Source organism: Cyprinus carpio, chromosome B3, assembly GCF_018340385.1.
Source record: "Cyprinus carpio isolate SPL01 chromosome B3, ASM1834038v1, whole genome shotgun sequence".
NCBI lineage: Eukaryota > Metazoa > Chordata > Actinopteri > Cypriniformes > Cyprinidae > Cyprinus > Cyprinus carpio.
In genome coordinates, this window is record NC_056599.1 from 23,069,975 (window position 1) to 23,082,714 (window position 12,740).

Here is a 12,740-nt window from a genome sequence, read left to right on the forward strand (position 1 = left end):
GCTATGACCACGATGGAGTTGTGAGATCAAGTGAGAAGCAGCTTCACGCAACGTAAATCACTTTAAAAGGAAACATAAAGCGAGGACACCTCCCATTCGCATCTACATCTCAAACTCTCACTTCCTCCTTGATTTAGAGCGAGCTCTGGCCACGGCTGCTGGCATTCACCCACTCCTCTCCATCTGTCAGCGTCCAGCGTCTCATCCTCTCTCCTCAGGAGCCGCAGTTCTCAGGTACCGTCCCATCACACTGCATGTTTGTGTGTTGTGCTTCTGTGATTGGAAACACTTCATAACTTTGCATCTCTATCTGCGACCTAGTGAGCTGACTGACTAGACAGCACACTGGGCGCGCCTAAGCGCTTCTATACTGCCTTTAAAAATGCTGTTTGAAATCCTATCTGCGGCTCGTTCATAATAAATTCAGTTTTGTGCTTAGTTTAGTACTGTATTTATGTTAATATTTTGTCATTGCTAAATGTGTCGAGCTGTGCCTTTCTGAACTGTGGCAAGGCACGGTTAAGTATTTGAGGAAGTTTAGTAAGAGAACTAAACAGTATTTCCAGATAAAGATGAAGCTGATATGACTCGAGTCCTGCATATTATTTTATAAAAATAGTGCAGGCTATGTAAGAGTTTGCTCTTGTGTCTTAAATGAGCTCGGAAGAAATGCAGACAAAGGATAAAGCACCGTAAACAGATATTTCGAGCCAACATAATAGTAGTAGGCTAATAATAATAAAAGCTCTGGCAAAAATGGAAATTCTGTCATTGTAAGTTACTTTCTTACCTTCATGTCGTTGGAAACCTGCATGACTTACTTTCTTCCGGTGAACACAACAGATGTTAGGCTGAATGAATCTCTGTCACACTCACTTTCATTGGATGAAAAAATAGCTTCATAAATGAAAAGGACTGACCGAGGTCGACAGTCGCTCACATTCTGCCCGACATCTCCATTTGTGTTCCAAACAAGAAAAATTCACAGGTTTAGAACAACCTGCGGTTAATTACTGTACTCCTTTTCCGTCCACTTTGAATATAACAACTATTGTGATACATTAACTGGATTAACTGTTATATCATGATGAATGCATTTAGCAGTATCTCCGAAGCAGGTAGAAATAACTCCGTGGTTTCCATGTTTGTGTGGAAGGATGTGGTGTAACTGAAGTTCTGCACATCTCCTGCGCTCCCACACTCGCTGTGGTGTTAGTCCAGTTACGACAGTTTCCTCTCTCAGAATATTTAATGCTCTAATGCATCGTTCATTTCTCAGGTTATTTTACTGAGTGCTGTGAGCATACAGGGTACGATGCATTGCAAATGACAGTGACATTTGTTAGTCAACTAATTGAGCATATGCACAAGAGTAATGTGATATAGGGATGAATAGGGGAAAAAATGGGGCAACAGAGTGCAAAATAGATGAGAAGAGGGCATGAACCAAAATGCTTTATTACTAAAACCTGCAGACAAAGTGGCATCAGACTTGAAGAAGTAGCCCGAGCATTTCCTTCTCTGTCATTTCATGCTAGTTTCCTCTTTCCTTCCTCTTTCTTTGAGCTCATTGCCTAATGCAGTTTTAAAGATAGAAAGTTGAAAAAGTCGTTGAACTGATGCATTCTCTTTTATTTTCACCCGTTTGGTCTCTTATCTGTAACTATTCATTTACTAAGAATTCATGCACATTTAAGAGAATTTAGGTATTAATTAAAAAATAAAAACCTGAGTGCAAGCATACAGACCACAGCAATGAGTTACGATCACCCTCGATTGCTGGAATGGAGTCGGCTAATTTCACCACAAATCACAAATAGCTAAACCTCTCAAAAAACTAAAATGGCTTAAATTCAACGAATCATGTAGCCTGCAACGTAATGATGTGAAAACTTTATTATTGTTTCTCATATGTGTGCTTTGGTTTCCTCTCCATCCCTGCGTCTCTTCCTTCTCTGTCTTTCCTCAGGTCATCATGTCTAGGAAGGTGGTCAGGACCAGTAAGTTCCGCCATGTCTTCGGGCAGCCGGTGAAGGGCAGACCAAATGCTATGATGACATCAGGATCTCCCCAGATGACCTGGGACAGCAACTTCTGCTCGGTCAACCCCAAGTTTGTGGCCATGATTGTGGATGCCAGCGGTGGAGGAGCTTTCATTGTCCTGCCCCTGAGCAAGGTGCATCCACATAGCATGTCAGACTCATTAAGCACAAATTAATTGAAGTCTTTTATAAAACAAGCCTTGGATGAAGGGCAGTGTTGTATGTTTATAAAGGCCAATATTAAGATTAAGTTGGATAGTTAGTTTTAGGTCTTGATAGTTGCAAGCCGTTACCTGTTTTAAATGTTCTTCCCGCGGCCTTTGCATTTTGAACTGTAGACATGTCATGCAGTGTTTGTCTAAATAAGGAAGTTCAAGGTTGAGTTTCAAATGTACGTGTCACCAGACCTAGCATCTCTTCTCTTTATGCTTTCTTGCATCTTGTTTTTGTGCCATATTTGGAGTTGGTTGCTGTCAACTCTGCACAGGATGTGGTGACAGCTTGCAGACTGAGTGAGTGACAAAAAACTGTGAGAAAAGGACAGCTGCCACTTAGACTTGATGTGCCTGCCTTTTTCGTGTGATCAGCTTGGTTTCAAATTTGAATATGTACTTTTCACTTCACAAACCTTTATGATTGAAAAATGCTACGTTTTCAAAACGCCTTTTTTAAAAATGAGCAGAGGATGTTTGCATCTCTTACAGAGAGATGGTGGAAACATTGTCTTGGCCTTCCTCTTCCTTTTTTGGTTGTACAGTTTATTTCATATGCATTTTTATTTTTTTATCTTCTCTGTCCATCATCTCTGGTCCTCTGTTTCTATATTTTGCTCTCTCTGCACTCCTGGGTCTTATACTAGAGATTGAATGGGAGTTCTGTCATATTCAATCTGCTGTGCATCTTACACTCTGTGCTTTGCTCAATGCCAGCCATTGTTTCCCAATGAACACGAGAATTCGAGTCAAGCCCTTTTATTTCGTTTGGGTGGCTTGAGGAAGTTTTGTTTTGAGACTGATAACATGATCATCTGGTTTTGCACAAACTTGTGGAGTTTAGACACGTCAATAAGGGGGTGCATGGTACTAATGCATGGTAGAAATACTGACATTAATTTTTTAAATACACTTTTAGCTCAAGTTGTCATGCTGATAATATCATTTGTAATTTGTATTCTTGTATTAAATTAGATCTCAAACATTTGGACCCCATTGTACCAGAAGTAAGACCCTTTTGTAAAAGATTCATTTGTTGTAAATATCTGTTTGAACTTAATTCAGTCACCAGTCACTTGATCTGACAATGATTAAATCATCTTTAGACTACTTTTATTTTTATATGAATTATATAATTTTTTATATGATTTATTCTTATTTTTGAATTAGCTTTCATTTTATATTTTCAGTTTTCAGTATTTAATTCAGGGTTTTTTTTTTTTATTAGTTTTTAATATTTGTATTTAGTTTTTAATTTTCTTAGTTACATTTATTTAAAATGTATCTAAAAAAAAAATTGTTATTTCACTGTTATGTTATTTTTTTTTCCCGTTATTTTTCAGTTAGCTGCGAAGGCAAGTTTTCATCTAAGCTTTGTTGAGCTGCACTTCAAATTAACAATAGTTTTGAATGGTTTTAGTTTAAGTTAAGAACAACAAGGCTTTAGTCCAGTCATTAAATCACTTTAGTATTTCTTAACTTATTGCAATAATAATTTATAGATTGCACACAACACTCACATTTAACAATATGATTTTGGCAGAGTAAAAGTGCTCTCCGTGTGCATGATGGGAGCTCCTGCACAGTGCTGTCCTCCTCTCTAAACGGGTTTAGTAGTTATTAGGCATAATTGAAGGCATAGCTGTAAAATTGAGATCAGCTGACACAGCCCCCCTCATCTGTCTGAGATCTCTCATGCTCTTTCTGCTCTGTTTTTTTCAGAGCAATAGAGCTTTTGAGTTGATATTCTATATTTAGTCATTTGAAGGTCTTGTTAATGGGTTTATTTGTGTATGTTTATGTTTTCCACTCCATACCAATGTTTTCCTTAATAGCTCATTCCTCCTTTTGATTTTTGTTTTTTAGACGGGTCGCATTGACATGTCCCTGCCCACTGTCTGTGGTCACACTGGACCCGTATTGGACATCGAATTCTGCCCTCATAATGACAACATCATTGCCAGTGGCTCTGAAGACTGTAGTGTCATGGTGAGTGCCTTGGCCTAATGGTTTGATCAAATTACATTTATGCACCAAAACAGTTGAACAGTAGTCATACTAAAGTGAAAATGCTAGTATATTTCACTGTTCTCTGCCCCATTGTCATCAACATTATCATAAACAAAAATAAATGTAATAAATAAATTACTTAAATGATCAAATTATGTGTAAAAAACAACTCATACCAGGCATGCTAGTGTGCGGCTGGTATGGAAGTTTAAGCCAGTTTAAAGGGGGGAAATTATTAATGAAATGTACTTATCCACAACAGTTTCATATATCCCATAATGAATAGAATAGCCTTAAATAACACTCATGTGGACACTCTAAAGATACTTTTCATACATGAGAAACATGTTTAATGTTTTAACTGTGTGAACTAATGATTTAAATTTCTTTATTTTTAAATTGCATAATTTTTTTTAGTTAAAATAAATAAATAATATATATTATTAAATATATTATTATTATTATTATTATTAAGCAAAAAGAAACAATATATATTATTAAATTGCAATATAATTTTTAATTGTAAGTTGTGTAGTAATCTTGAGTTTTAAAATTAAAATAACGTAAATAACACACTCAAAAATATGCTAGATACATCAGAGATGCGTGAGCATGCAAATTTGTTTTAAATTTATTGAAATTTAATTTATTTATTCTCAGGGGGTACTTCAAGTGAACATTTTACTTCTAAGGGCTTCTGCTAACAAAAAAGCTTGGGGACTCCTGTGAGCCCCTTGCACAGCAAAAATGACCCCTTAGCACCACCTAGCACAGCTACCGTACCGTACTGCTGTGAAAAAATATAATACTGAGGCAAGTCTAGCTCATACTACTTATTATAACATAAGGTCAATGTTGTTATGTAATAGATCTGGGAGATTCCAGATGGAGGTCTCACATCACCACTGAGCGACCCAGTTGTGAAGCTGGACGGTCACTCTAAACGTGTGGGGCATCCTAAGCTGGCCACCCCACTGCCCACAATGTGCTAATGAGTGCAGGTAAACCAACATTAGACACACACTCAGTAGCCAAAAGTGCAGGCTAGAACTGCACCTATATATGTATGCACTCAGTTGTGCAATATAGAGGCAGTTGAAATGTAATGATGGCGCCCATCTGCTGATTCTTCACACACACTTCTTAGGTTTATCATACATTTGACATGATTTTGTTTTCCTTTCTCCCCCATACCTGTCTACATATATATTTATTTACCTTTGTCCCTCTCTTTATCTCGTTTTCTTCTTGAAGGCTGTGATAACGTGATCATCCTGTGGAACGTGGCTCGTGGAGAGGCAGTGGTGCGCATTGACTCAGTGCACACTGATATGATCTACAGCGCCTGCTGGAACAGAAACGGCTCTCAGATCCTCACTTCCTGCAAGGACAAGAAATTACGCGTGTTAGACCCACGCAAGGGCTCCGTCATCTGTGTACGTGTTGCATTTACTGGAAAATAAAATGACAAAATAGTGTGAATAATGCTAAAAAAAGAATGCATGGGGTATAAATAATTCATATGGTTACATTGTTTACAGTTCGCCACATTGATTTTGTCGTTGCATCCAGAAAGTTTTTGTCTTGTGGTGTCAGGTTGCACTTGTTGCTGTACTTAAAAAACAGATCAGTTAGTTGATTGCTGGGTTTTATGTAGTCTTGAGGCAATTGTAAGGCATTTTAGTTTTTTTTTTTTTTTTTGAATGATCATGTGAGTATTCAGAAAACTCTAGATGGAGCACATAATACTGAATAATTTAAAGCCATTAAATTAAAAATTAAAAAAAGAAAATACTTTAAGTTAATTTTTCATTTTTTCTTCTGTTTTTCTTAAAATGCAAACACAATAACAAAATTTTGCAGGCAAAAAAAAAAAAAAAGACCAAATTGAACCTGTTGCAAAAATGCAAAATTCCCATTTATATTGATTTCTTTTTTAAACAGTTGGATTTTGCTGGTGAAAAGACATTCTTGTCTTAATTTTAACATTTTAAGTTCAGTGTAAAGCATTTAATTAAAACATTTCTCATACATGCCTTTTCTGCCAGCTCATTTACTGTCATGTGATTTGTCGCTGCTCATATGAACTTATTTCTGTTGTACATGTTTGTTCAGGAGAAGGACAAGCCTCATGAAGGCTCCAGGCCAGTCAGAGCTGTGTTTGTGTCTGATGGGAAGATCCTGACCACTGGTTTCAGCCGCATGAGTGAACGACAGGTGGCGCTGTGGGATCCTGTGAGTACATCTTGTGCTTCAGAAGCTCTCTTTTTTATAGTAGTCAACATTTGAAAGTGGATCAGAAAAGTCACAAAAGTGTGTTTGTGGTTGCAGAAAAACTTAAGCAAGTGACTCACAAAAGTGTGTTTGTGGTTGCAGAAAAACTTTGGTGAGCCCTTGACCCTGCAGGAGCTGGACACCAGCAGTGGGGTGCTCTTACCTTTCTTTGACCCTGACACTGGTATAGTCTACCTTTGTGGCAAGGTAAGGGACTAAGAAAAACATTCAAGTTTTGAGCCAAGTTGAGATTTTATGGTCATGAAGAGTTGTCTGTTCATGAAGTTGGATGTTTTAAGCAGTGAATATGTTTTGACAGGGTGACAGCAGCATCAGATACTTTGAGGTGACGGACGAAGCCCCATACGTTCACTATCTCTCCATGTACAGCAGTAAAGAGAGTCAGAAGGGCATGGGCTACATGCCCAAGAGAGGCCTGGAAGTCAACAAGTGTGAGATTGCCAGGTAAACACATATACAAAGCCTATAACAACACAGGCCTATAGTGTACTTGCTTTCTTCCACACAAATGCAAAATGGTCAGTATTTTAAATTTTGCATTATTTCATATTTATTTTAGGTTCTATAAACTCCACGAGAGAAAGTGTGAACCTGTTGTTATGACTGTGCCTCGTAAGGTAAGTTTGTCAACCATCAACTTAAATAATGTTTGTCAAAAGTTAGAGTTCAGTTATATTAAATAAACTAACAAATAAACAAACAGACCAATAAACCATTAAAAACAGACCAAAACAGACTATAATATATTTATAATGTAACAAAAGATTTCTATTTCAAATAAATGCTGTTCACTTCAACTTACCATCAAATAATCCTTAAAAGTATCACAGTTTCCGCAAAATATTAAGCTGCGAAATTGTTTTCAGGATCGATAATACTAAGACATTTTTCTTTTGAGCAGCAAATGAACATATTTGAATGATTTCTGAAGGATCATGTGACTAAAGACTGGAGTAACGATGCTGAAAATTCAGCTTTGCCATCACAGGAATAAATTACATTTTAAAATATATTAAAATTGGAAAATAGTTATTTTCAAACTGGAACGATATTTAACAATATTACTGTTTTACTGTACTCACTTCTTTCAAAAACATAAAAAAAAACTGTACCTCCCCCAAATTTTTTGAATGGTAGTTTATTAATGCCACATTGTTTATTAAGTGCTGCTTATTTGTTCCACTGTCTTAATCCAGCATTATAATTCCTTTGCTTTAGTCTGACTTGTTTCAAGAAGACCTTTACCCCGACACGATTGGTCCAGAGCCATCAGTGGAGGCAGATGATTGGTTTTCTGGTAAAAATGGGGGAACCAATCCTGATCTCCTTGAAAGATGGTTTTGTGGCTACCACCAAAAACAAAGAGTTTCAAAGTCATCAAGAGCTTGATGGCCACCACATCATCTTCCTCGAGCAACCGACAGTGTGACAGCGCGGTAAGAGAACACAGGAATCCTCTGCCTGTGTATTGTGTTTTAATGAGCCTTTCTGTCACAAATAAACTCATTATGCCTTACTTTCTGTTTCATATACAGGAAGTGCAGGCCTTGCAGAATGAGTTGAGGGAGCTGAGAGAGATGATTGAGCAGCTGACCCAGCGAGTGAGTGAACTGGAGAGCAAGTAGCCGAAGACAGACCCCAGTAGAATGAAAAGAAAAATCCAAATGGACATGTACAAGATACGCAAATAATGAAGTCATAAAAGGTGTTAATTGGAAAGAACATTTTGTAGAATTATGTGAAATTTTTAATTTGACCAGATTTGTTTGAAGCCCATTTTAATATATGTTTTGTAGGATTTAAAATAAAAGCCAGTGTTATTTTAACAAAGATTTACTTATGTGTCAAAAACTCATTGTTCATTCTACACACACAAATGTCTTAAATCAGTCAGTTTTATTGAAAATACAGAAAGGCAACAGAAATGATTATGACCTAACACACACACACACACACACACACACACACACACACACACACACACACACACAAAATTGTGTAGCAAATGTACAGATTACAGCAGATTCCCATATCCTAAAAAGTTCTCGAAAAAAATATCTGTTCTGTATTACTCAAAAATAATGAATTCCGTTATTCAGTAGCATTATTGAAATGAAAAGGACTGGCACAGATAAAATGACCTGAAAGTATTTTGGACACAAGCTCGGCCCATCCCTGAATTTTAATAAACAAGTACATTGTTTATTAGCTGCTCTGAGAAATTGCAGCAGTAAACTATATGAAACTAATTTAAAAGCTTAAAGACAACAGCTCTAAACAAGTAATATTTACATCTTTGCAGATCTGGACCTTCTCTAGTTTTTGTTATTCTCATTACCTACCAACTATAAAGACTAACATAGACATATTTAACATACTACAGCTTCAATTGCTGCGACCACTGCTTAGTTTAACCCAATTTATCTACACGTAATTCTTGCTTGGTGCAGAGGCGCTGTTGCTGTAGTATTTGGCGGTTTCCGCTGGATCCTCCGGAGCGGGGTCTGCTGAAGCAGCACAGCAGGCCTCCGGACAGCAGGAGCAGGACTTTTTGTAAAAATAGGCCTCCTCCCCAGCCGACTTCGCCCACAAAGATACCGACACAATGGTAAAAGGCTCCATTACCTTCTATTTTACAATGGCCCCGTAGAAAACTTTTTGTACGTCATAACCACTCGACGCTCTGTCGCACTAGTAAACCTGTACAGACAAGTAATTCACATCGGCTCCCAGCTCTCTCTTCTGAGCTTGGGCTACCATCAAGTGGATTGTTGAAGTCGCGCACGACATTATGAGCCAATGGCCCAGCTGACGGGGATGATCAGCAACAAGCCCGCGATGAGCAGCCCAATAGCGGACACCAGACTCACTTTGGGCTTGACTTCTTCATTGTCGATGCAGGTGGTGAAGTCGGCGCCGGCGCACAGAGTGAGCAGGGACAGGACAGTGAGCATGCAGCTGATGATGGTCATGGCACGGGCCGCCTGGAGGTCAGAGCTCAGGATGAGCAGTGAGTCGTAGGATTTACACTGCTGCTGTCCGGTACTCTGAACCACACACTCCATCCACAAGCCCTCTTCCTGAACCTGTGTGGCAGAGGAAAAATATGAAATATACCTTCTAATCCATAGAATTGAATCAGCATCCTTTAAAGAATTTTCTTTCTACCGTAGAACATGAAATTAAATATTTATAGCAAAATGTCTCTGTAATAATCGTGCTACAGTCTCCATCTTTCTGTAAAGTAGATTATTAAATGGCTATAAATATATATGGATATATGTGACCCTGGACCACAAAACCAGTCATAAGGGTACATTTTTTGAAACTGAGATTCATACACCATCTCAAATATGAATAAATAAGCTTTCCATTGACGTATGGTTTGTTATTATAGGGCAATATTTGGTGGAGATACAACTATTTGAAAATCTGGAATCTGAGGGTACAAAAAAATCTAAATATTGAGAAAATCACCTTTAAAGTTGTCCAAATGAATTCTTAGCAATGCATATTACTAATCAAAAATTAAGTTTTGATATATTTACGGTATGAAATTTACTAAATATCCTCATGGAACATGATCTTTACTTAATATCCTAATGATTTTTGGCATAAAAGAAAAATCAATAATTTTGACCCATGTAGTTTTTAAAGTTAAAGTTTTTCACCTAATATTTACATTTCAGCTTTATTTCAAAAAAAAAAAAAAAAATAAGATTAGCTATAAAATCACTTATGTTACATAATGATTTTTGATTAACAATAACAATACTGATGTTACGTAAGCATAATTAAAGTGAATAGTAAGCACAGCTGTCAAATCATGTTTGGTAAATAATGACTTAAATTTCAGTCTGTTTCTCATATGAAGCTGTTATATGGCTTTGTGAGATTTTAGAATATATAATGGTCCCATGGACCATGTTTATGGTGTTCTGTTTCATTTTTACAGCTTGACGGACCTTAGCCCTCAGATATTCTGTCAGATATTTACTTTGCAGTTTTGGAAATAATAGGAATAAATTATGATGAAGTTTTATATCTGTGCACTGCACAAACATACACATTTATTCTTCAAATTGAACTTTTTGAAATTGCAGTAATGGTTTACCTGTGCAGTGATAATGTTCTGACCAATAAAAGCAGCAGAAATCTTCCATCTTGGAACAGCAATGGTCACAACCGCTGCAATGAGGCCTAAAATCCCCAGTGCCATACACACGATCTGTACACCAGACGAGCCCATTCTGATGGAGGAATAAAGGAGATTAAATAATAATAATAATAATTTTACAAAAATATTATTGATGCTCTCAGTTTGGAAATAGTGTTAAAACTAAAAGTAAAGCAAACAAGAAAAAATGCACACTCTGCAAAAGCAGTAGTGAAGATAGTGGTTTTGGATCCTTCCCGTTTCTGTTCGCCATTATGTTTTGTAAGGTATACTCTATAAACTAGTTCTTATGCGTCTGCACATAAACACAATGGCTCCTCCCTTTAGACAGTCCTATACAAGGATTTATATCTCAGGGCTGCGGTGGGAACCAAACAACATCTGTAAGAAAACCCACATCATGAAGCAAGCCTCAAGTCTCAACAAGTCCTAAAATCTGCTTTTAGTTACATGTAGCTAACTGCCACACCCTGACAGGGGTCTCAGGTACCGCGTGTTCTGTTCTATTCTATTCTATTCTATTCTATTCTATTCTATTCTATTCTTTAACTTCAGTTGGAGGAAATAAATACTGAGTACTTTTCAGTGAACTGCTTGTTTTTTTGTACACTCGCACTCGAATGCCTGTGGCTTTTTATTCATGTCGATCTCACTGAACTTCTCTTGTGTCTCCTCAGGGTTTGCTCGTGGCTCATTCATAAAACTACTGTTAGAATGTGTGGACTGCACTTAAGACCCTGTAGTCCACTAGTGCACTGCATTGTCTTCCTACTCAGCACTAACAAAGTGCAATGGATCGGTGAAGAGCTAGAAGGTGACCAGGTGGTGCCTGGGCACCAGCAAAATGACTAACGGTAATTATAGATAGATAGATAGATAGATGGATAGATATACAGGTGTTTTTAATTGACGGTGAATCATTCAGCAGCTCTCTGAGTGATTAACATGCTGTCCGGCACCTCCAAAACTGTATTCTTTACGTCTATGCAATGATATTTCTGCTCATGACTGAGTGAGGAATTTTGGCGTGAGGTCAGTTATATACCAATTAACAAAACAGACAGAAGTCCATAGTGAATCCCAACACTTTACACATATGACATATATGTAATCCTAATGATTTATATGTTTTGTTACATTCAAAGGTAACATTATAAATATTAACAATGTCATACACCTAACAAATAATAGGGTTAATATCCTTCTAAACATATTAGTTGACGTCTGAAAACAAAAAGGCACCACCCTGTAACCTCATGTAATAGGCTGTCTGATTTAATTTTTTTCCTACTTTTCTACTTATTTATTCTTTAATTTCACATGAATATATTTTGATTTGAAATTAGATTTTTTAAAACTAATTATTTAACATTTTCATAGATTTATATAATATATAACCTTGCTGTTTGTTTTAATAGACAAGTTTTCGCAAAGAGTAAAGAGTTTGAACTTTACCTATTATTGTAGCTCTTTGAAGAAAATTCTCTGTAAGTTTCCTCTTGTTTTGAATGCAGTCTTTTAGCTTTTTCTTTAAGTTAGTCTCCCACCTTACCAGACTGTTACCTCTAATGAAGGTGGTGTGATGTGAGGATGCTTTTGTAGAGGAATGAAGTGGGTGGGGTAGAAATGAGACAGAGGCAGGTTGGTGAAAGGCCAGACTGGACTTGTTCTATTTCTCCATGCTGCTTTCTTTACCCCTTTTTATTTCCCTTTGTTAAAGTTTTTAGATAGAGAAGGTCTGTCTTTGATATTTTTTCTTTGTTTAAAAAACTAGTTTTGAAATATCTTTTTTTTTTTTTGTTAAAAATAAATGGTATTGATTTATGTACACTGATATTATCATCACATACGTCACGTTACCATGCTACTGAATGGAAATATCTCCTCTTGGAGGTCAGACATCATGATCCTATGAATCATAAAGCCTCTGAAACTTCTGTCATAATCATAATGACATCTCAAAAACAACCTCATGCTCTCCTCATAAGCTCTTCCCAGTCACCG

The 12,740-nt window shown here is 37.0% G+C and overlaps 2 pseudogenes; one reads left to right on the forward strand and one right to left on the reverse strand.

Annotated features, from left to right (window-relative positions):
• The first annotated feature begins 1,970 nt into the window (after positions 1 to 1,970).
• Positions 1,971 to 8,395, forward strand: LOC122136550 (annotated as a pseudogene).
• Positions 8,396 to 8,436: 41 nt separating this feature from the next.
• Positions 8,437 to 12,325, reverse strand: LOC122136799 (annotated as a pseudogene).
• Between the last annotated feature and the right edge of the window lie 415 nt (positions 12,326 to 12,740).